Below are 20,625 nucleotides of genomic sequence, written 5' to 3' on the forward strand. Positions count from 1 at the left end.
CCCCGAGAGCAGTGGAGAGCCTGGCTGTTGGTCATGAGCATTATCACCTTCTTCTTTTTTTTTTTTTTTGAGACGGAATCTCACTCTGTTTCCAGGCTGGAGTGCAGTGGCACCATCTCAGCTCACTACAACCTCTGCCTCCCGGGTTCAAGCAATTCTGTCTTGGCCTCCCGAGTAGCTGGGATTACAGGTGTCCACCACCACACCTGGCTAATTTTTGTATTTTTAGTAGAGATGGGGTTTCACCATGTTGGCCAGGATGGTCTTGAACTTGGGACCTCAGTGATCCACCCACCTCGGCCTCCCAAAGTGTTGGTATTACGGGCATGAGCTGCTGTGCCAGGCCCATTGCCACCTTCTGAGAAACTGGAGCACCCTCACGTTCTGCATATTTCTACTATAGAATCACCAAAAAAAATCACATAACCGGACTTAAGGGGGAGAAGTGCTTTGTGAGAAGTGTTTTTGGGAAAATATTGGCATTAAAATATCAGGTAGGGTCCCCTTTGGGAGGACTGAGGTGGGGCGTGTATTCAGCCCTGGGAGAATCTGGTCCACCCTTCATGCTATTTTCTGTTAACTGGGTTGTCAGATGCACTTGCTGTTTCTGCTGTGTGCTGCAGGGGTTTAATGGGGGTCTTTTTAGTTCCCTGTAAGCATTTTGGAGTTTGTGTGTTATGCAAATTTAAAGTGAAATTACACAAAGTTTGATTAACCCCTGGAGGTGCCCTAGGAGCCGAAGAAAGTCGAGTTAGGTAATACCTCTCAAGAAGCCCAATTACGTTATTTTCCAGAAATCTCCTAAAACCTGATTTGTGCTGGTGTCCACTGGGAGCCTGATGAGTGAGTTGTAATCAGACCCAGTAACAGGCTATTGTGTGAATTGGCGCTTTCAGAAAATTTTGTTATACAAGTAATATAACCACAAGTGCAAACATTAGACAAATCCCCTGTAGTGCCACCCCTTTAACACAGATGTTGCATTTTACTATATTTCCTTATTTCCTGTTTATTGCTTTTTACATAGTTCTCATCATAGTGAATATGCGTCTTTATAGTTAGTTCTTTTCACTTGACATTTTTCTACGCTGCTAAATAGTTTTTATAATTTTCTACCTAATGTCTGTATAATAATGCATTAAGGAATATAAATTTGTGCTTCGAAAGTGCTAATGTGATAAAATTTCAGTTAAAAAAAAGTTTCAGGCTGGGTGTGGTGGCTTACGCCTGTAATCCCAGCACCTTGGGAGGCCGAGGCAGGCAGATCACCTGAGGTCAGGAGTTTGAGACCAGCCTGGCCAGCATAGCAAAACCCTATCTCTACTAAAAATACAAAAATTAGCCGGGCATGGTGGCACATGCCTGTAATCTCAGCTACTTGGGAGGCTGAGACAGGAGAATCACTTGAACCCTGGAGGCGGAAGTTGCGGTGAGCTGAGATCATGCCATTGCACTCCAGCCTGGGTAACAAGAGTGAAAGTTTGTCTCAAAAAAAAAAAACCCACAAAATAACATAAAATGTTGGGACGCCAAGTCAGGTGGATTGCCTGAGCTCAGGAGTTCGAGACCAGCCTGGACAACATGATGAAACTAAAATACAAAACAAAAATTAACCAGTCGTGGCAGCGTGCGCCTGTAGTCCCAGCTACTCAGGAGGCTGAGGCAGGAGAATTGCAAGAACCCTGGAGGTGGAGGTTGCAGTGAGCCAAGATTGCGCCACTGCACTCCAGCCTGGGCGACAGAGCAAGACTCCATCTCAAAATAATAATAGTAATAAAAATAATAATAATACAAAATTTTGGGGGAAAACCTGAGATTCCTAAAACAATTCTGTAGGACTATCTGAACTGACCGCCTTAGTGCTCATGCCCCAAGTCCTATTGGATATACTCAGATGGAAGTGCTTTTGGAGTGAAATATGTTTCCTGGCATCAGTGTCTGCTCCTAATGGAGGGCACTGCCATTGATCAGTGGAGACTCCACTGCCTCCAGCCGTTTCTGAGGCCTGACTGCTGCTGGCTCAGCCCTGTGCTCTGTTGAGTCCGACTGTATTGGTGGCCCCTGGCAGCACACCAGGAAGGAGTACCCGGACCTTCTGGCGTCTGCATGAACAGCAGGGCTTGTCTGGGAACCTCACCCTCAACCAAAAGCCAAAAGCATTTCTCTGGCCAAGGCTGTCCAGGAGAGTCAGATGATATTCATGACTGAACACAGTTAATTATCTTCAGAACAGACATTTCACCTCCCAGCTCCTGACAAATTCCAGTCCAGTTTGGGGGTGGACCTGTCTATCAAAAACCGGCCACTTACCGCTGGTGTTTTGCACGAAAAGGAGGTTTGAAATTGCATTTTCAGCTCTTCAGAGTCTGGGGAGCGTCTGTGTGTGTGCAGTTTCTTATCTCAGGATGGCACGTGCACGGGTAACCTTCCTTCCTTGGCTAGATAGGAAAGGAGGGACACTCCTGGAAGCTTCTGCAAAGTTTAAAGCGTCCCTATGTTATGTGCAAATGGGTGTCCTTCCCTCCAAGGTGGGCTACTTAGTGAGGGGACAGTATTCCCATCCGCCCCCATCCTTGGGGAGATGGATTTGTATGTAGTTGGTCCTTCCTTGCACAGCAGGGATGGAAGAATGAGCTCCACTGATCCCCAACTCTTTGAGAGCCTGGACGATGTACTTGCTCTACATTCTCCTTGGGGTCTGCCAGTGAACTAACAAACTGAGAATTAAGTAGTCCTGGCCTGACTTTAGAGCTGAAGCTGAGGCACACGAAGGTTTAGTAATGAGTTAGGAGACAGAACTCTACTCTGGAGGTGGGGCCTGGATAGCGGACCAAATTGAGGACTAGCTAAAATAGGTCTGGGGCAGAAGCACCTCCTCATAATACACGCCCAGCAGCGTACCACGTCAGTTTACCATCACCATGGCAACACCTACATGGTACCACCCCTTTCCATGACAATGACTGGACAACCTGCAAGTTACTACCCCCATTCTAGAAATTTCTGCAGAAACCACCCCTTAGTTTGCATATAATTAAAAGCGGGTATGAATATGAGTGCAATACTGCCTCTGAGTTGCTGCTTTGGGCGCACTGCTAAGGGGGTGGTTTTGCGCTGCAGGGAGCAGGGCCTCTGCTGCTGCTGTGCACTGCTGCTTCAATAGAAGTTGCTAACACAATCGGCTCAGCCTTGAATTCCTTCCTGGACAAAGCCTAGAAGCCTCCTGGGCTAAGCCTCAATTCGGGGGCTGGCCTGTCTTGTATTAATATTCCCATGAGCACTCGGCCAGTAGGTGGTGGCACTGGGATTCGCACCAGTTGTGCGGCTGCAGCTGGGACGTGGGCAGTGGTGCCCGGCCCGTGAGGGTCTCTGCAGGATTTGCGTATGGCCGCGTTAAGCAGCCGTTCGGAGGCATGGAGCCTTCCCTCTTCAGATGGTTTTTCTCAGAGGGAGATAGTTGCACAGACTCTTCTCATAAATATCACCCTAGGCAATCATGGTAGGCCCTCTTTATCTTTTCACAACAGGAATGTACTTTAAAGTTCTGAAACAAGGCATAATGAAAAAGCATGTAAATTCAGAATGCCTGTTGTGGGAGGTGAAGGTAGGCGGATCACTTGAGGTCAGGAGTTGGAGACTCTGTCTCAATAAAAAAAAGAAAAAAGACCAGCCTGGGCAACAGGTAGGCGGATCACTTGAGGTCAGGAGTTGGAGACTCTGTCTCAATAAAAAAAAGAAAAAAGACCAGCCTGGGCAACATAGTGAACCCTTTCTCTACCAAAAAAAAAAAAAAAAAATTAGCCAGGCATGGTGGTATGTGTCTGTAGTCCTAGTTACTTGGGAGGCTAAGGCAGGAGAATCTCTTGAGCCCAGAAGATTGAGGCTGCAGTGAGCTAAGATCGTGCCACTGCACCCAGCCTGGGCTACAACAGAGCAAGATGCTGTCTCAAAAAAAAAAAAAAAAAAAACAAGAAAGCTAGAAAGCTTTGTAATGTATCTACTGAAAATATTATTTAGTTCAGTCTGGACAACTGGGTGTAGACAGTTTGTTTCCAGTTGAGTTGAACATAAAATCCCCTTGGATTGCCAGCTCTGAAAAAACAAATCACTTCTTGAATTTTGTGAAGCACAGGCTGAGTTCCCTCCAACTCACTGAGATAATCTGAGCATCCTAGTTAACTGATCTTGGAGTTTTGGGGTCTGTAGACACCAGATGAGAGTCCAGCCTTCTTTGCATGGAAAACTAGGTCTCCATGTTCAGTGCAAATTTAGCTGTGGGGGAAAAACTGACTGAATATTTCTCTTCCTGTGACATTTTTCACAGTTCCTAATTTGTTCTTGCTGACTTCTGAGGCGTTTTCTGGTTGATGAATTTCGTTTCTGGTTGTCTATCCTTAAGGCGGCCGGGAGCAGGGAGCTCGCCTTCTTCCTTGCTCTGCCTGCCATAGATCAATAAAGGTTTGCTTAAATGGATTTAATTGTATCTCACTTGACTCATCATGCTGGGTGACTGCTTGGAATTTTCTTGGAGGGACCTAATGTGGTGGCCAATGAAGGTTCTCCATTTGGCCTTTATGAGGATCAAGGCAGACATAGTCCCATTGGATATGTTGGAATATTTTCACTTTCATATCGGGAGACCCTAGAAAAAACCCGAGTCATTTTCAGATGGAGCCAACCACAGCCAGGAGGAGGGTTAAAAAAGAAAAAGCAGCAAAGCAGGAATGGGTGGCATTTCATTAAACACAGACGGGGCTCTTTTTGGAACTCCAAACTCCTACTTGGTTGTTATTCCAAGATTCCCCCAATTTGCTAAAAGAGTATTCCTTTTTAACTCCGGAACAAATCGCTGGGCCTCCCCTCGGATAAACATTCCCGAAATGAGAGACCCGAGAGGTGTTTGGAGGAATGAGCTGAAGTTGAATGGGCCCTTTCAGAAGGGGGTTCCAGGGGATTGGTGGGATGCAGGGGCCTGATGGCCTTGGCTGGCTCCACTTGCCCCTCAACGCTGATTTGAGTCAGAGGAAATCAGCTGAGAGGTGACTATTTCCAGCACCGCACTTCAGTTTTGTGACGTGGAACCAGTGATTTTTTTTTCCCCTTTGTGGTCTGGTCTCTTGCATGTCCCATATCCTGCATGTATATGTGGGTGTGTGTGGGTGTGTGCCTGCGTGTGCGTGTGTGTGTTGGGGGGGAGGTTCATTTGCCTCCTGGGTCTCGGCGATGGCCCGTGGTCTGTTTGTGATTATCCACGGAACCTCAGGCGTGGTCTGGCTCCTGATGAGAACAAGATGTCGTTGTCCTGTCGAGGCACCCAGCTCTCTGGGGAGCCCTGACCCTGGTCAGCAGCTTGTTTGTCGGTGATCTGCTCTGGGAATTTGGTATCTGGAGTACAGGCCCATTTAAAAAGAAAAGCTTGGCCAGGCACAGTGGCTTACGCCTGTAATCCCAGCACTTTGGGAGGCCGAGGTGGGCGGATCACTCGAGGTCAGGAGTTCGAGACCAACCTGGCTGTCATGGTGAAACACCATCTCTACCAAAAATACAATAAATTAGCCAGGTTTGGTAGCATGCGCCTGTAATTCCAGCTGCTCCAGACGCTGAGGTACAAGAATCTCTTGAACCTGGGAGTTGCAGTGAGCCAAGATCATGCCACTGCACTGCACTCCAGCCTGGTGGACAGAGCAAGAAAAACCAAAAAACCCAGGCTGGGTGCAGTGGCTCATGCCTGTAATCCCAGCATTTTGGGAGGCCAAGGCGGCCTGATCACCTGAGGTGAAGAGTTCGAGACCAGCCTGGCCAACATGGTGAAACCCCATATCTATTAAAAGTACAAAAATTAGCTGGGTGTGGTAGGGTGTGCCTGTAATCCCAGTTACCCAGGAGCCTGAGGCAGGAGAATTGCTGGAACTCGGGAGGTGAAGGTTACAGTGAGCTGAGATCATGCCACTACAGTCCAGCCTGGGGGACAGAGTGAGACTCTGTCTCAAAAAAACAAAACAAAACAAAACAAAAAACAAAAACAAAAATCGAAAACAAACAAAAAAAAGCTCAGAGCCTGGGCATCATAGTGAGACTCTGTCTCTACAAAAAATAAAAAATTAGCTGGACATGTTGGTGCATACCTGTAGTCCCAGTTACTTGGGAGGCTGAGGCAGGAAGATCACTTGGGCCTGGCAGTTCAAGGTTACAGTGAGCTGTGATTGCATGTGTACCCCAGCCCACAGGACAGAGTGAGATTCTCTCTAAAAATAAGAATAAAGAAAAGCTTGGGCCCTGGGCACCATGCTAGGTGCTTTCACATTTTTTGTTTTTTTTGTTAACGTTTCTTCTTCTTTTTTTTTTTTTTGAGACAGAGTCTTACTTTGTTGCCCAGGCTGGAGTGCGATGGCACAATCTCAGCTCACTGTAGTCTCCGCCTCCCAGGTTCAAACAATTCTCGTGCCTCAGCCTCCCAAGCAGCTGGGATTACAGGTGTGTGCCACCATGCCCTGCTAATTTTTGTATTTTTTAGTAGAGATGAGGTTTCACCATGTTGGCCAGGCTGTGATTATCCACGGAAACTCCAAACTCCTGACCTCAGGTGATCCGCCTGCCTCAGCCTCCCAAAGTGCTGGGATCACAGGCGTGAGCCACTGTACCAGGCCAGGCCCCATTTGTATAAGCAGTCACGCAAGAGAAAGAAATAAAGTGTATCCAGATTAGAAGAGAGGAGGTCAAACTATCTCTGCTGATAACATATTATACCTAGAACACCCTCGAGACTCCTCTAGAGAACTCCTAGATTTGAGAAAAGAATTCAGTGAAGTTTCAGGTTACAAAAATCAATGTACACAGATCAGTAGCACTGCTGAGAATCAGCCACCAAGCTGAGAATCAAATCAAGAACTCATTCCCATTTATAATAGCTACAATAACAACAACCAAACTCAAGAATATAGTTAACCCAAGGATGTGAAAGATCTCTACAGAGAGAGTGATAAAACACTAATGAAATAAATCATAGCTGACACAAACAAATGGAAAAAATCCTGTGCTCAGGGATTGGGAGGATCAATATTGTGAAAATGACCTTCCTGCCCAAAGCAATCTACAGATTCAGTGCAATTCTTATCAAAATACCAATATCATTTTTCACAGAATTAGAAAAAAAATCCTAAAATGCAATGAGCCCGAAAAGCCAAAGCAATCCAAAGCAAAAAGAATGAATCTGGAGGCATCGAATTACTTGACTTTATATTAAACTGTAAGACTGTAGTAACCAAAACAGCGTGGTACTGGCATAAAAGTACACACATGGACCCAGGGAACAGAATAGAGAACCCAGAAATAAAGCTACATTTTTACAACCAACTGATCTTGGACAAAACATACAAAAACATAACATTGGGGAAAGACACCCTAGTTAATGAGTGGTGCTGGGAAAATTGGATAGCCACATGCAGAAGAATGAAACTGGATTGCTATCTCTTACCATATGCAAAATCAACTCAGGACAGATCAAAGTCTTAAATCTAAGACCTGAAACTATAGCAGCTCTAGAAGATAACACTGGGAGAACTCTTCTGGACATAGGCCAAGGCAAAGAATGTATGCTTGAGACCCCAAAAGCATTTTCTGTTTTTTTTTTGTTTTTTTTTTTTTAAGGCTAGGATTACAGGTGCCTGCTGCCACACCCAGCTAAGTTTTGCCTTTTTAGTAGAGACAGGGTTTTACCATGTTGGCCAGGCTGGTCTTGAACTCCTGTCCTCAGGTGATCGATCTATCTGCCTCAGCCTCCCAAAGTGCTGAGATTGCATGAGATCACAGGTGTGAGCTACTGTACCCGGCTTTTTTTTTTTTTTTTTAAGATGGAATATTTCTCTGTTGCCCAGGCTGGAATGCAGTGGCACGATCTGAGCTCACTGTAGCCTCCGCCTCCTGGGTTCAAACAATTCTCGTGCCTCAGCCTCCCAAGCAGCTGGGATTACAGGTGCGTGCCACCATGCCCCACTAATTTTTGTATTTATAGAAATGGGGTTTCACCGTGTTGGCCAGGCTGGTCTCGGGGTCCTGACCTCAAGTGATCCACCTGCCTCAGTCTCTCTAAGTGCTGGGATAACAGGCGTGAGCCACTGCGCTTGGCCTATATTTTCTGTTTTGAATTCTTGCAGCAAAACAGTGAGGTGGATGGTCTTGTCTTTTATTATTTTATTGTATTTTTACATTTTATTTTATGAGACTAGATCTTACTCTGTCACCCAGGCTGGAGAGCAGTGGCACAATCATAGCTCACTGTAGCTTTGAACTCCTGGGGCTCAAGTGATCCTCACACCTCAGCCTCCCGAGTAGCTGGGACCACAGGTGTGCACCACCATGCCTGACTAATTTTTTTTTTTTGTAGAGATGGGGTCTTGCCATGTTGCCCAGGCTGGTCTCTAACTCCTGTTTCAGGTGATCCTCCCGCCCCGGCCTCCCAAAGTGCTGGGATGACAGGTGTGAGCCGCGCTTGGCCTTGGCCTTATTTTAGAGAAGGAATGCTGAGTGCAGAGCGGTGAGCTACTTGTTGACAGTCACAGACAGACCTGTGGCTGCAGCTCCTGCTCACGTGTTTTGGGTCTTGAATGAGGCCACCAGGGAGGGAGCCCAGGCTCTGGTATCATTGGGTAGCCTTGTACGGGTGCTGTTCCCATAGCCACCTTGCTGGCTCTTTGGCCTTGTGCAGGTCATCACCAGCTGGGCCTCCAGTTTTTGCATCTGTAAAATGAGATCACAAATGTACCTACTTACAGTGCTTTTAGGAATAAAGAGATGGTCTCTGAAGTGTCCGGTAGACTTCCAGACACCAGCATTCTATGAGGGCTATGATCCCGACGTCCTCGCCAGTACTAGTGACTGACTGACTGTGTGATTATAGCCATCGTGATGGGGTTGGTGACATCTCACTGTGGTTGAGCATCTTTTCTTTTCTTTCCTCTCTTTTTTTTTTTGAGATGGAGTCTCGCTCTGTCGCCCAGGCTGGAGTGCAATGGTGAGGTCTTGGCTCACTGCTACCTCTGCCTCCTGGGTTCAGGCGATTCTCCTGCATCAGGCTCCTGAGTAGCTGGAATTACAGGTTCCCACCACCATGCTCAGCTATTTTTGGTATTTTTAGTAGAGATGAGGTTTCACCATCTTGGCCAGGCTGGTCTCAAACTCCTGACCTCAGGTGATCCACCCGCCTCGGCCTCCAAAGTGCTATGATTACAGGAGTGAGCCACCACGCCCAGCCAAGCTTTTTTTCATGTGCCTATTGGCCATTTCTGCATCTTCTTTAGAGAAGTGATTATTAAAATTTTTTGTACTTCTTTAAAACTAGGTAATTAGGCCTGGTGCAGTGGCTAACGCCTGTAATTCCAGCTCTTTGGGAGGCCGAGGTGGGTGGATTGATTCAGCTTAGGAGTTGGAGACCAGCCTGGGCAACATAGGGAGACTCCGTCTGTACAAAATAAAAAAATTAGCTGGGTGTGGTGGCATGCACCTGTGGTCCTAGCTACTTGGGCTGAGGGTGGAGGATTGCTTGAGCCCACAAGTTTGAGGCTATAGTTAGCTGTGGTCACACCACTGCACTCCAGCCTGGAGGTGTTTATTAAGCATCTATTACGTGCTGAGCACTGTTCTTTTTCTTTTTTGAGACGGAATCTTGCTCTGTCACTGAGGCTGGAGTGCAGTGGTGTGATCTCAGCTTACTATAACTTCTACCTCCCGGCTTCAAGTTATTCTCATGCCTCAGCCTCTGGAGTAGCTGGGATTACAGGCGTATACCACCACGCCTGACTGATTTTTTTTTGTATTTTTAGTAGAGACTGAGTCTCACTGTGTTGCCCAGGTTGGTCTCGAACTCCTGGCCTCCAGTGATCTGCCCTTCTTGGCCTCCTAAAGTGCTGGGGTTACAGGTATGAGCCATCTCACTGGCTTATTTTTATTTTTAATTATTTTATTTATTTATTATTATTATTATTATTATTTGAGTTGGAGTTTTTCTCTTGTTGCCCAGGCTGGAGTTCAATGGTTCAGTCTTGGCTCACTGCAACCTCTACCTCCCGGGTTCAAGTGATTTTCCTTCCTCAGCCTCCTGAGTAGCTGGGATGACAGGCACCCACCACCACACCCAGCTTATTTTTGTATTTTTAGTAAATATGGGGTTACACCATGTTGGCCAGGCTGGTCTCGATCTCCTGACCTCAGGTGATCCACCCACTTCAGCCTCCCAAAGTGCTGGGATTATAGGTGTGTGCCATCACGACGGCCTTATTTTTATTTTTTGAGATGGGGTCTCGCTCTGTTGCCCAGGCTGGAGTGTAGTGCCATGGAGCCCAGCTGAGTGGCTTTTTTATACCCATGTGAACAATACTAACAGAAATACTAACAGAACAATTACTAACAGAAAAACATCAAGTAAGCCTTTTTCAAAAGTATGTTCACAGAGTGTCTGTGGTACTGCCGTGGCAATCTAGTGAATGTATCCTCGCAGCATTAAAAAAAGAAAAGAACCAAAATTTTTGCTTCCTTACTGAGGATTGGGAATATAGAGCAGTGGTTACAACATAAAGGGAAAAGCATCTAGATGGAACAGTGAATTAATTGATTGCAACTATGTTAACAGAGGCACAGGCCTCCCGGAATGATGGAAAACGGGGCGGAAAATGCTGAATGTTGGCCCGCATGCGAGGCAGCTGGAGCTCTTGCTGGTGGGAGTGTGAATTGGCTCAGTCACTTTGGAAAACTGAAATATTTACCAAGCCGAACATATGCGGATCCCATGATCCAGCAATTTCACTTTTAGATATGTTATGGAGCCAACAGAAAGGCGCACATATGTCCACCAGGAGACACGTGCTGGAATGTTCATACAGTGCCGTGTGGAACAGGGAGGTGCTGGAACCCTCCCAGGGGCCCTGAAGCAGAGAGAGGAGGAGGTGACGAGGACACAGTCACGCAGCGGTGTGCACAACGGGGGCAGCCAGTGCCCCACAGCCCCATGCCCAGCACCAGTGGGTCTCACAGCTCGATGCAGAGGGAAAGACGCCAGGAGCTAAGGAACTGACTGTACACCGAGGTTATACAATATAAAAACAGGCTGGGTGCAGGGGCTCATGCCTGTAATCCCAGCTATTTTGGAGGCTGAGGAAGGAGGATTGCTTGAGTTTGGGAGTTGGAGACCAGCCTGGGCCACATGAGGACTTGATCTCTACATAAAATACAAAAATTAGCTCGGTGTGGTGGCATGTGCCTGTGTTCCTAGATACTCACTCAGGAGGCTGAGGTGGGAGGATTGCTTGAGTCTAGGAGGTCAAGGCTTCAGTGAGCTGTGATTGCACCATTTCACTCCCGCCTGGGTGACAGAGTGAGACCCTGTCTCAAAAACAAAAACCCCAAAACAGGCAGATCCCCAGAAAACTCCTGAACTGTGAGAAGTAGTGACTGACAAGGCCTGAGTGGGTGTTGGTGCTAAGTCTGCTGTTGCTTATCTGGGTGCTATGGCACTAGTGTGCTCGTGTAGAAAAGTCACTGAGCTCAACGGTCGAGAAGAGCAAAGACCTGCCTGGAAACAATGCCCATCAGCTCTAGAACAGCACTAGTAGGGAAAGGGAGAGGAGGGGAGTGACGTGTGTCTGTAATTGTGTGTGTGTGTGTGTGTGTGTGAGATTTTCATTGTTAATATATCCACAACAGAAATTTACCTTTGGATACCATAAAAATGTCCACCAAGATTTTCTGCAAAGACAATATCTGAATTTTGTTCTTTGGTGTTTCTTTTTTTTTGGAGACAGTCTCGCTCTGTTGCCCAGGCTGGAGTGCGGTGGTAGGTTCTCAGCTCACAGCAACCTCCACCTCCCAGGTTCAAGTGATTCTCCTTCCTCAGCCTCCCGAGTAGCTGGGATTACAGGCATGTGCCACCATATCTGGCTGATTTTTGTATTTTTAGTAGAGATGGTGTTTTGCCACGTTGGCCAGGCTGTTCTTAAACTCCTGACTTCAGGTGATCTGCCCCCCTCGGCCTCCCAAAGTGCTGGGATTACAGGCATGATCCATTCTGCCCGGCCAGTAACTGAATTTTGAATTGTAGGCTCCATGGATGGTGCAGAGCACATGACAACACCACCAGTGTATTCGAAAGCATGGTGAGCTATACAGCCACACTGAGGAATGTAGCCAAGTTGAAAGGTTTCTCCCAGAACACCACGAAGCATGAAGCATAGTTCTTTTTTTTTTTTTCCTGGTCGCTCAGGCAGGAGTGCAATGGTGCGATCCTGGCTTACTGCAATCTCAAGGTATTGGGATTACAGGCATAAGCCACTGTGCCCAGCCTCTATATAGAGTCTTTTTTTTTTTTTTGAGACGGAGTTTCGCTCTTGTTACCCAGGCTGGAGTGCAATGGCGCGATCTCGGCTCACTGCAACCTCCGCCTCCTGGGTTCAGGCAGTTCTCCTGCCTCAGCCTCCTGAGTAGCTGGGATTACAGGCACGCGCCACCGTGCCCAGCTAATTTTTTGTATTTTTAGTAGAGATGGGGTTTCACCATGTTGACCAGGATGGTCTCTATATAGAGTTTTTGTTTGTTTGTTTCTGTTTTTGAGACACAGTCTCACTCTGTCCCCCAGGCTGGAGTACAGTGGCACTTTCTCAGCTCGCTGCAACCTCCACCTTCCAGGTTCAAGCAATTCTCCTGCCTCAGCCTCCCAAGTAGCTGGGACTATAAGTGCTTGCCACCATGCTCAGGTAATTTTTGTATTTTTTTTTTTTTAAGATTGTTGCCTAAGCTAGAGTGCAATGGCGCGATCTCAGCTCACCACAACCTCTGCCTCCCAGGTTCAAACAATTCTCCTGCCTCAGCCTCCCGAGTAGCTGGGATTATAGGCATGCGCCACCACGCCTGGCTAATTTTGTATTTTTAGTAGAAATGGTGTTTCTCCATGTTGGGCAGGCTGGTCTCAAATTCCTGACTCAATGGATCTGCTCGCCTCAGCTTCCCAAAGTCCTGGGATTACAGGTGTGAGCCACCCCGTCTGGACAATAATACTTTTAATATTTTTTTCATTAATCTTTTTTCTTTTCTTTTTTTTTTTTTTTGAGACAGTCTTGCTCTATTGTTCAGCCTGGATTGCTTGAGCCCAGGAGTTCGAGACCAGCCTGGGCAACATAGTGAGACCCTATCTCTATGAAAAATTAATTTTTCAAAAATATAAAATCTTTAAAAAATTTAAATAAAATAGTCTATATGGCACGTTACAACTTTATGCACATGGAAAGTAATATGCAAACATGAATAAAGATGTATACAAGTTGTAGGGATGGAGTGACTTTATTTCAAAATATTTTGATGTTACATTATATTAAGTAAGGTATTAAAAATAAACCTTAAGGTTAGTGAAATTGAGGCTATCAAAAGTTTCTGTTTAAAGTATATGACCTAGGCTGAGTGTTGTGGCTCCTGCCTGTAATCTCAGCACTTTGAGAGGCTGAGGCAGGTGGATTACCTGAGTTCAGGAGTTCAAGACCAGTCTGGCCAACATGATGAAACCCCATCTCTACCAAAAATATAAGAGTTAGCCAGGCATGGTGGCATGCGCCTGTAATCCCAACTATTCCAGAGGCTCAGGCAGTAGAATCGCTTGAACCCAGGACTTGGAGGTTGCAGAGAGCTGAGATCATGCCACTGCACTCCAGCCTGGGAGATAGAGCAAGACTCCCTCTCAAAAAAGAAAAAAAAAAAAAAAAAAAGAAAAAAGTTACTTTGTAAAGTATACAACTTAGACTGGGTGCTATGGCTCATGCCTGTAATCCCAGCACTTTGGTAGGTTGAGGCGGGAGGATTACTTGAGTCCAGGAGGTGGAGACCAGCCTGGGCAACATAGTGAGACCCCGTGTCTATGAAAAATACAAAAATTAGCTGGGCGTGGTGATGCGTGCTTGTAGTTCCAGCTACTTGGGAAGTTGAGGTGGGAGGATTGCTTGAGCCCAGGAGGTTCTGACTGCAGTGAGTGGTAATCATGCCACTGCATTTCAGCCTAGGAGACAGATAAAGACCCTGTCTCAAATTAAAAAAAAAGAAAAGGAACAGTATGTGACATATGGTAGTTAGCACAGTAGTTAGGGGAGGCATGTTTGGCATGAGAGGATGGTGGGTGAAGTGTGCTCCCTGTAACAGAAGTATCTCTATTTCCCCACATTTGAGGGGTGATCCTGCTGTTCCCTGGCCACAGAGCTGCTGAACTCTCATTTCTAACCCCATGGCTATAATACGATTAGGAAACTTCTGCTTCCACTTCCTGAGAACAGTTTGTTAATTTCAGAATAACAGTAGTTAGAGAAGTTTTTATTTATTTATTAGCTGATTCAGAATCTGTAAGTAGTGAAGTGGTTTTTTTTGGAGACAGAGTCTTGCTCTGTCTCCCAGGTTGGAGTGCACTGGCATGATCTCAGCTCACTATAACCTCCACCTCCCGGGTTCAAGGAATTCTCCTGCCTCAGCCTCCCGAGTAGCTGGGATTACAGGCGCCTGACACCATGCCCAGCTAATTTTTTTGTATTTTTGGTAGAGACGGGGTCTCACCATCTTGGCCAGGCTGGTCTTGAACTCCTGACCTCATGATCCACCTGCGTTAGCCTCCCAAAGTACTGGGATTACAGATGTGAGCCACTGCACCCAGCCAGTAGAGAAGTTTTTAATCCAGGGTAGAAAGTGTTCGTGAGCTGGAGAAGGAATATTCATGTTGAAAATTGAGGACGTCTGCTGAGTCTCTTTCATTTGATTTCAGTGGAAAACCTGGAGTGTGACATGTCGTTCATTTTCCCCATCCTGATGAAGAAATAAAAGCAGCATTCACAAACACCTGATTTCTATTCTGCAGGGCATGGGTCAGGGCAAGTGACTGAATTCCTTCTCTCTGTTGCCCTGTGACAAGAGCTTTCAAACTGTTGTCCCTGACCAGCGGCAGCATTCTGGAACTTTTTAGAAATGCAGATTCCAGGCCAGGCATGGTGGCTCACGCCTGTAGTCCCAGCACTTTGGGAGGCCGAGGCGGGTGGATCACCTGAGGTCAGGAGTTCGAGACCAGCCTGGACAACAGGGTGAAACCCCATCTCTACTAAAAATAGAAAAATTACCTGGGTGTGGTGGCGCATGCCTGTAATCCCAGCTACTTGGGAGGCTGAGGCATGAGAATTGCTTGAACCCTGGACACAGAGGTTGCAGTGAGCAGAGATCGTGCCGCTGCACTCTAGCTTGGGTGACAGAGCAAGACTCCACCCCCACCAAAAAAAACAGATTCCCAGGCCCTACCCCAGCCCTCCTGTTGGAGAGACTCCAGGGGTAGGCTCAGCCATCTGTGTTTGAAGGAGCCCATCAGGTGATTCTGATCCACACCCACTTTGGAGAATTTAGCCCTAGGACGCTGTGCCATCCTTGCTGGTCCTGGTCAACCCTCCATTCTAGGTAACTGGTAGCCGGGGACAGCAACCTTGTGTTCTGGAAGGCCACTGAACTTGGAGTTCATTAGAATATGCATTTGCATCCTCCTCGCAGCTAAACGGGATGGTAGGAGCCTCACTCGCAGTCTCCTTGGGAAGGCCCATGCTCTGCCCTGACTCTGACAGCACTGGCACTGAAGGCCTCTCCACCAGCACGGGGGAACTCCAGGGAGTGCCGGGTCTTTGTGGAGCTAGAGCTGGGTGTCTCTGAGTGCTCAGTGCAGCCCTACCACTGGGTGAGCAGGAAGTAGTGTGCAGGCTAGGCCAGGGTGGGCTTGGCCTTCAGACAACAGCTGCAGCTCTGCTGCTTGGGAACCTGCAACTGTCTGTCCGTGCACCCTGTGCTGAGGCCGTCAGAGCCTGTGACTTCTGCCGAGGTCAGCATTTGCAGAAGGTGTGCTGGGGTGAAGAGGGCCGTCTCTGCACAGGGTTCTTTGGCAAATCCTTTTTGTTTGTTTGTTTTTTGTTGTTGTTCTTGAGCTGGAGTCTTGCTCTGTCCCCCAGGCTGCAGTGCAGTGGCTCAATCTTGGCTCACTGTAACCTTCTCCCAGGTTCCAGTGATTCTCCTGCTGAGTAGCTGGGATTACAGGCTCCCTCCACCACTCCTGGCTAATTTTTCTATGTTTAGTAGAGATGGAATTTTGCCATGTTGGCCAGGCTGGTCTCAAACTTTCAGACCTCAGGTGATCCACCTGCCTCTGCCTTCCAAAGTGCTGGGAATTCAGGCCCGGCGCCCAGCCAATCCTGTTTGTTTCTAAAGCTGTGGACTCTGGGCGGGAGGCCTGAGATGTCAGCTGTGAGCAGAATGTGGCACTCGCTGGCTCTGGGTCATTACTGTCTGAAGTTCCTGGTGGAAGACACAGGACTGGAGATGGGCATGTGTGTTTGAAGTTTCGTTACCTTCTGATGTGTGGGTAACTCACTTGGAGATTCACAACATTGTGAAGCTGAGAGGATCTTAAATATTGCTTGTTGGCGGTTTTCCCTTTTTTTGGTTGCAAAAAGGGGTCACAGTGGGCCAGTGGCCGACTTGGGCCTGACTTTGCCCCTCACCGCATGCCTGCTTTCTGTGACATCTGCCCAGCCCACTCTCGCAGCCACATCTTTGCAAGTGGAGCATGCACGTGTGCCTCCCACGCACCATGTGGAAGGCACCAATTTGTGAGCCAGTCTGTGAGCTGACCGCCACTGAAGCTTGCTGAGAGGGGAATGCATGCTGTTTTGGTGGGTAGATTTACACAATCTTTTCGGATTGGAGCGTGGTAAATCTGGAAGGAAATCAGGGACGTTTACTGAATGTTTCCTATTTGTTGGGTATTTTCAGCTCTCCTGCCTCACTAAATTCTGAGGCCCTCGGCCTGGGATCCGAGAGGCTGCTTCCCTCCCAGGGTCTCAGAGAGAGTGAGCGGCATTTCAGGGCCAGGACTTCCAAGTTCAGGTTCTGGGTTGCATCCGAACCTCACAGTAAAGCAGTTTGGTGCCAGAAGGGTTGGAGTGGGGAGGGAGTGCCATTCGAGGGGCCGGCGGGGGGTTGGTGCAGTATCAGGGCATAGATGGTGATGGCCAGTCCCAGAGATGAGGGCATCCGTACACCCACCACGCAGATTTGAACAGTAAGCTCAGAGGCAGCTGCGTGCTAGACCACACAGCTAGGAAATGATGGAGGCTGGATTTCAGCCAGGATGTCTCTGAGCCCAATCCCATCCTGTGTCCACAGCCTTTCCAGCCGGGGCCAGACTGGCCTCTCTCGTCTGATCTGTTTTCTCTCTGTGGGACTGGGTTAGTTTAGGGTGTATCTTCTGGGCATTGTGTCTTTCGGGCTGTGTGCGTTGCTTTAAGGGGTGTCAGTTTGATGAGAGTATTGGAGTCCTATTAGCAAGCACAACCTTTATTCCTGCAGAAAGCCAGGCTCCTCCTCCTGGTGTTTCTGCCATTTCTGCAGTGCGTGGTCCATCGCATGGCACCCTGTTTGGAATGATGCTTTTTCCTTTTCTTTTTTAGAGACGGGGTCTTACTCTGTCACCCAGGCTGGAGTGTAGTGGCCCAGTCTTGGCATACTGCAGCCTTGAATTCCTGGGCTCAAGCAATCCTCCTGCCTCAGCCTCTTGAGTAGCTGACACTATAGGTGTGCACCACCATGCCCACAATTTTATTTCTTGTAGAGATGGGGTCTCATTATGTTGCCCAGGCTGGTCTTTAACTCCTGTGCTCAAGCGATACGTCCTGTCTCGGCCTCTCAAAGTGTTGGGATTACAGGTGCTACCTATTGCACCTGGCCTTCTTCCTTCTTTTTCTTAATTAAAATTTATTTTGAAAATATGGGCATCTGGCCGGGAGCAGTGGCTCATGCCTGTAATCCCAGCACTTTGGGAGGCTGGGTTGGGTGGATCACTTGAGGTCAGGAGTTTGAGACCCAGCCTGTTCAACATGGTGAAACCGTGTCTCTACTAAATATACAAAAATTAGCCAGACATATTGGCTCACGCCTGTCATCCCAGCTACTCGGGAGGCTGAGGCAGGAGAATCACTTGAACCTGGGAGGCAGAGGTTGCAGTGAGCCGAGATCGCACCATTGTACTCCAGCCTGGGTAACAGAGCGAGATTCTGTCTTAAAAAAAAAAAAAAAAGATATGGGCATGCTAGTTTAGTAAATTGATATTTGAAAGCATAACTTTCTAATGGTTGAAGCTTGTACATAGAAGGTATTAAGATGTTTGAGATCAATTGAGAGTTAAAGTAGTGTCTTTGATTTAAAATGTGTTTTGAGTTCTTTCAGATTCTCATGCAAAGTTCAAATTCTTCACCAGCACGTTACTACTTGGTAATCATTACTGAATTTGCATTCTTTCTTGGAAGATTATCTCATTTTAATAAATAGGAAAATTATAAAAATTAATACATGCTTAATAGAGAAAATTTATTTTAAACTTTTTCTTTTTTTTGGAGATGGAATCTCTGTTGCCCAGGCTGGAGTGCAGTGGTGCGATCTTGGCTCACCACAGCCTCTGCTTCCTGGGTTCAAGTGATTCTCCTGCCTTAACCTCCTGAGTAGCTGGGATTACAGGCATGTGCCAACATGTGAAAAAAAAAAAAGTTTTTTTTCTATTTAGAACTCACTCTGGCCAGACGCGGTGGCTCATACCTGTAATCCCAGCACCATGAGAAGCTGAAGTGGGTGGATCATCTGAGGTCAGGAGTTTGAGATCACCTGACCAACATGATGAAACCCTGTCTCTACTAAAAATAAATTAACAGGCCAGGTGCAGTGGCTCACACCTGTAATCCCAGCACTTTGGGAGGCCAAGGTGAGTGGATCACGAGGTCAGGAGTTCGAGACCAGCCTGGCCAAGATGGTGAAACCCTGTCTGTATTAAAAATACAAAAATTAGCTGGGCATGGTTCCTGGTGGCTGTAATCCCAGCTACTCGGGAGGCTGAGGCAGGAGAATTGCTTGAACTCGGGAGGTGGAGGTTGCAGTGAGCCGAGATCATGCCACTGCACTCTAGCCTGGGTGACAGAGCAAGACTCCATCTAAAAAAAATAAAAAAGAAAAAAAGTTAGCTGGGTTCGGTAGTGGGCGCCTGTAATCCCAGCTGCTTAGGAGGCTGAGGCAGGAGAATTGCTTGAACCTGGGAGGCAGAGGTTGCAGTGAGCTGAGATAGTACCATTGCACTCCAGTCTGGGCAACAAGAATGAAACTCCATCTAAAAAAAAAAAAGAACTCTGTATTAAAAACCAAACTTACTGACTTTTTAAACATAATTCCTTTTTCTGGTTTTTTCCTTTTTTTTTTTTTGAGACGGAGTCTTGCACTGTCGCCAGGCTAGAGTGCAGTGGTGCAATCTCGGCTCATTGCAACCTCCGCCTCCTGGGTTCAAGCGATTCTCCTGCCTCAGCCTCCCGAGTAGCTGGGACTACAGGCACATGCCACCACGCCCAGCTAATTTTTGTATTTTTAGTAGAGACAGGGTTTCACCATGTTAGCCAGGATGGTCTCGATCTCTTGACCTCGTGATCTGCCCGCCTCAGCCTCCCAAAGTGCTGGGATGACAGGCGTGAGCCACCGTGCCCAGCCTGTTTTGGTTTTTTCTTTGCAAATTGCTGGGCATGGAATCTCTGGTTTGCCTGTGCTGCTTTGTGCGGGTGCACAGTGGCTTCTTGTCTGTAAGGCGGCTGGAGTTTTCAGGCTTAATTCTTCAGTGCGTATGGTTGGGAGTGTGAGCTGTAAGCAGGCCTGGAGTTTTTTCTCTTTCTTCCCACCCTCTCCTCCTTCCCTCCCTCCTGTCCGGATGATTTTTTGGCATATGAAAGTAATGTGTACACTGGGGCATAGAGATGATCCTGTGGCCAGTTTCTTTGGTTTGAGTCCCTTCTCTTGGCTCTAGAGAAAAAGTTCACACATAACTTGTATATATTTCACTTTGTTTTCCTTCCTCAAGGTTAAGACTAGATTTGGTTTAGTCACAGAAATGTGGGTGTACTTGCTGATTCATAAGCAGGTGGAAGCCTCCCAGGGCAGTCATTTTTTTTTTGAGACTGGGTCTCACTCTGTTGCCTAGGCCAGAATGCAGTGGTGCAATCATGGCCCACACTGCAGCCTTGACCTCCCAGGCTCAGGTGATCCTCTCACCTCAGCCTCCTGAGTAGCTGGGACTACAAAATTAGCCAGTGAGCCACCATGCCTGGCTAATTTTGTATTTTTGTAGAGGCGGGGTTTTGCTGTCTTTTCCAGGGTGGTCTCCAAACCCTGAGCTCAAGCGATCCTCTAGCCTTGGCCTCCCAGAGTTCTAGAATTACAGACATGAGCCATGGCGCCTGACCATCATGATTTTTTTGAAGAAAAGGACGTACCCCCAGTGTTGACTTTGTAGTGTGAAAGAATGAGTGTGTCTGGCTGTGGATGGGACTTGCTGGGCCAGAGTCCACATGCTGAGCTAGCACACAGCAGAGGGAGGCTCCCCTTTTCAATTTTTTTTTTTTTTTTGTGATGGAGTCTTGCTCTGTCGCCCAGGCTGCAGTACAGTGGCATGATCTCGGCTCACTGCAACTTCCGCCTCCCGGCTTCAAGCGATTCTCCTGCCTCAGCCTCCCTAGTAGCTGGGACTAATAGGTGTGCGCCACCACGCCCGGCTAA

At 47.4% G+C, this 20,625-nt stretch overlaps 1 protein-coding gene across 1 annotated transcript in view; it reads left to right on the top strand.

Annotated features, from left to right (window-relative positions):
- SNX8 (sorting nexin 8) overlaps nucleotides 1-20,625 on the top strand; it is a 49,661-nt gene that overhangs the window by 6,593 nt on the left and 22,443 nt on the right. The gene's annotated exons all lie outside the window — the stretch shown is intronic.

This window comes from Aotus nancymaae, unplaced genomic scaffold, assembly GCF_030222135.1.
Source record: "Aotus nancymaae isolate 86718 unplaced genomic scaffold, 86718_ANA_hifiasm-v0.15.2.pri h1tg000064l_1, whole genome shotgun sequence".
Lineage (NCBI taxonomy): Eukaryota > Metazoa > Chordata > Mammalia > Primates > Aotidae > Aotus > Aotus nancymaae.